This window comes from Hibiscus syriacus, unplaced genomic scaffold (genome assembly GCF_006381635.1).
Source record: "Hibiscus syriacus cultivar Baekdansim isolate YM2019G1 unplaced genomic scaffold, ASM638163v2 tig00112738_pilon, whole genome shotgun sequence".
Taxonomy (NCBI): Eukaryota; Viridiplantae; Streptophyta; class Magnoliopsida; order Malvales; family Malvaceae; genus Hibiscus; species Hibiscus syriacus.
In genome coordinates this window covers 4,891,819-4,896,089 of record NW_024063392.1, presented here as the reverse complement: position 1 = coordinate 4,896,089, position 4,271 = coordinate 4,891,819, and the positions used below count along the sequence as shown (strand labels likewise).

At 33.4% G+C, this 4,271-nt stretch overlaps 1 long non-coding RNA gene across 1 annotated transcript; it reads left to right on the top strand.

The window, feature by feature from the left end:
* LOC120182962 lies at positions 1 to 2,439 on the top strand. Its single transcript, XR_005521890.1, has 3 exons — positions 1 to 288; positions 566 to 827; positions 1,563 to 2,439. It is a non-coding gene; the product is annotated as an uncharacterized LOC120182962 (long non-coding RNA).
* Positions 2,440 to 4,271: the final 1,832 nt, after the last annotated feature.

The following is a 4,271-nucleotide window of genomic DNA, read 5'->3' as shown; positions in this document are numbered from 1 at the left end:
CTCATTTTCTGCTTTCTCTCTTATTCTCTAGAGAGAGAAACTCTCTCAAAATCGCTCTCCCCAACCGTGGGAGATGAACCGACGAATCCCTCTGGCCACCAGAGATCGGTGGCCACGAGGAACCAAATTGGCCTAGAACCCCTCTCTTAACCTTCCCTCTCTTTAGCCTCTGCCACTCTCTAAGAAAACCTAAAAAACTGAACCCCAAAACCAAATACAAAAGGGACGAGACTTTTTACCTTCCTCTAGTGGGTTCCTTGGTCAGATGAACGATGGGTGACGAACGGGGTAAGGCTATTTTCGACCCCTTTCTTTTTGTTTGGTTTTTTTTGTGTTCGATCTGGTTCTCACTCTGATTTCTTTTTTTTTCTCTTCTTTTCCCTCTCGTTCGAAAATCTTCTCTCCTCTTTTAATCTGACTGTATATGATGGTTTATGGGTCCCTTCGGGTAGGAAAAATGTCCATAGGGAAATGATTTCCTTATTCTTCTCGGATTTGGTGGGATTTTTTTTCTTGATTAACTTGTCTGTTTTTTCTACTGTTGATTGATTTCCTATCACTGTAGGTTAAAACAGCATGACAGTGGCGGCGGTGCAGAGCCTATTTCGTATTGCTCGGTTGTGTACAAGACCATTACCAAGATAATGGTGTAGAGATTGGCTTTGGTTTTGCCGGATTTGATTTCCCTAAAGCAAACTGCATTTGTGAAGGGTTGAAGCATTATTGATAATACTTTGCTTGCCCAAAAATTAGTTAAAGGCTATGCTAGAAAGACCTTATACCCAAAGTATTTTCTCAAGGTGGACTTGCAAAAGGCTTTTGATTCGGTGAGTTGGGATTTTGTGTTGAGTATTCTAGATGTTGTTGGATTTCTTTATTTGTTTAAATAGTGGATTAGAGCCTGTTTTACTACTCCCAAATTTTCAATCTCGCTTAATGGTACCTTGGTGGGGTTCTTCAAGGGTGCTAGAGATCTAAGGCAAGGGGACCCTCTTTCCCCTTACCTTTTGTTTTGGCTATGAATATGAATATCCTATCTAGGCTCCTTGATAAAGCTGCTGAAAAGGGTTTGTTTAGATATCATCCTCGGTGTAAAAAAGGTTGGTTTAACGCATTTGTGTTTTGCGGATGGCCTATTAATATTTTGCAAAGGATTTTTGGACTCTATTGTGGGTGGTCGTTGTGTTCTAGAATAGTTTTATAAGTGGTCTAGCCTTAGACTCAATGCGGGGAAAAGTGAGCTTTTTGCTTCTGGGGTTAGTGATGCACGATTGGAGGCTATAAGGGATTTCTTGGGATTCTCTATTGGTAAACTCTCAGTTCTGTACCTTGGCTAACGTTTAGTAACTAGAAAATTGTCCGAGTGTGATTGTTTGGTTCTTGTTGAGAAGATTAAGTCTAGACTTGGTATGTGGTCTAGCAAATTGCTTAGTTATGCGGGAAGGCTCCAACTTATAAAGGTGATTCTGTTTAGCATTACAAATTATTGGTGTCGTTAACTGGTTTTGTCCTATTCCGTTATTGCTCTTATTGAGTAGCTTTGTACTCGTTTCTTTTGGAAGGGATGTGACACGACTGCTACGGGAGCTAAAGTAAGCTGGAAGAAAGTTTGTACCTTAAAGTCGGAGGGGCTCTCGGAGTGAAGAATATGTTTACTTGGATAAAAGCTTGCCTATTTTTGTTTATAAGGAATATTTTGATTGGGGAGGGATCCCTTTGGGTTGCTTGGTTGAAAGCTTATGTCCTCAAAAGGGTAGATTTTTGACAGGTGGAATGCAAGTTTAATGCTAGTTGGATTTTTATGACGTTGCTTGATCTTCGAGGGGAGGCTCGTCCTTTGTTTGCTGCAATGGACGTTCGTGCAATCAAATTAGCATGGATTTGGTCCTCTATATCGTGTGGTGGAGATAGGGTTGCTTGGAGCAAAATTATTTGGTTCCCCCTGTATGTTTCCAAATTTGCTATTATTTGTTGGATGGCAATCCTATGAAGGCTTCCAACGAGAGACAAGCTGCATCAGATGGGATTGGAGGTGGAGTCTCATCGTTGCATTTGTGGTGTTGGAGAAGAGAGCAGAGAGCATCCCTTTTTTGTTTGCCTATATTCCATGCGGGTCTGGACTATGGTTTTGAGTTGTTCCATTTTTAGACAAATTCTTAGTTGGGAAGAGGAGTTGGCTTGGGCCATTCGTTCCTTCAAAGGTAAATACTTTCTTACCTTCATTCTTAAGTTAGCTTGGAGTGCACATATATATTGTATATGGGAGGAAAAGAATTGTAGACATTTTAGGAATGTGTTTAGATATGAGGATGAGATTTTGGAGGTCATTAGGGATACAGTGCGTATTAAAATAGGAGGCAGGGTATTCAATCGGACTAATACTGTAAATGAGGACATTTGTGTAAGGTGAGGTATTATTTAAAGCTTATAGGCTTTTGTTGTGAGACTCTGGTTTGGTATTGCAGATTCCTGCTCCTTTGGATAATAAAATACAACTTATCCAAATATATATATATATATAACAATTTTGATTACAATTCAATCACGATCTTTCTATGATTCGATGATTGCGAGTGCTTATTAATATATATCTCATAATCTGAAATACACAGATTAACTGGACAACCAAATAAATGTTATTTGTGTCATCTAAATCTGAAGAGTCGACGTTAAATTTTAATCTTAAAATAATATATAGTATAATAGTAAATAAAATTATTCACTATTTTCATACAAAAATAATTGAAAAGTATAAAAATTTTAAAAAAATTAACGATGAATGGTAAGTTTAACATTAATGTCCTCACTGATGATATATTTTTTCACACAATACTTTTTAAGGTTAATATATTTTTTATTTAAATAGGAGAAGTTAAATCTCCTTTATTAATTTAGGGGGAAACTTATGAAAACTAAAGTGAATAAAAATGTAAAGATATAAAATATATATTATATAAAAAATTTATATTTAATTTATCAAGTGATTAATTTGAATTCAAATAATATAAAAAATTATTACGAAGATAATCTTTCTCGATCTAAATTATTTTATTTACAAACCCAAGGTTACAACCTGATATAAAAAATAAATCTACTCTTTCATCCCGTCAAATCAACCGGTAATTAGTATATAAAATAATATTTTTTATAAATAATTTAAAAATAATATTATAATTGTCAAGATATCTTCTATTCATTTTCATTGCTTAACCGAAAACAATTTTTAAAATTATTTATTATTATACTTTTAAGTATTCAAATAATATAATGCAATTTTTCATTTTTTAATATTTCCCTTCCATTTACTATTTCCAGTCCAAATATAATGCATGGTTAATGAAATTGAACCAGATCATCCGATTAAGAATCAATGATGTAAAATAAAAAATTATACCATTTAAAATAAAAAATTAAAAGTAAAAAAATGGATGGTTAAGCAGTGATGGTCAACTTTGCCTTAAAATAAAACAATAAATTAAAGACCTGAGCAAGATTTCGTGCGTGATCCCATGACTCGCGAAATCAATCCATCTACGTGCATGGCTCAATTTAAATAAATTTAAAAATATGATGACATCATAAACATAAATAAATTTAAAAATATGATGACATCATAAACATAAATAAATTTTATAAATTTTGATTTATATAAATTTATTTATTTTAAAATTTTAAAATCTTATTGAAAATGTATATATTTGTAATCATTTTAAGTTAATAAAAAGTTTATAATCTAGAATTTAGTATTAATATTTAGATTTTAAGATTCTAAGGTAGAATATTAAATTTTAACATTTATAATTATAAGAAAATGTATATATTTATATTCGACTTGAATGAACTCGACTCAAGCTCGAGCTCGGCTCGAATTTTTAACGAGCCGAACGAGCTACTTAATACTCGACTCATGAGTAGCTCGAAAATATAATATATTAAGATTTTATTTTTTTAAATGAATAATAATATTAACATTTATGTGTTGATTTTAAAAAAAATACAATATAAGGTTTTCATATATTAAGGTTCAGGTTTCAGTTCGAGGCTTTAATCAAGTTAAGTTTAAGATATTTTTTATTTCGAACATTTTCAAGCTTTTACAAGCTTCAGTTCATGATTTTGAGTTCGAGTCAAGTTTGAAAATTCTAGGCTCGCGAGTTTTCAAGTCGAGTCAAGCTCCATTTCAAAGTTTTCGAGTTAAGCTCATCAATACTCGAGCTTGACTCGGCGCGTTTACAGCCCTAGCTGCGGGTACGGTAGCACCCCTTAGAAAT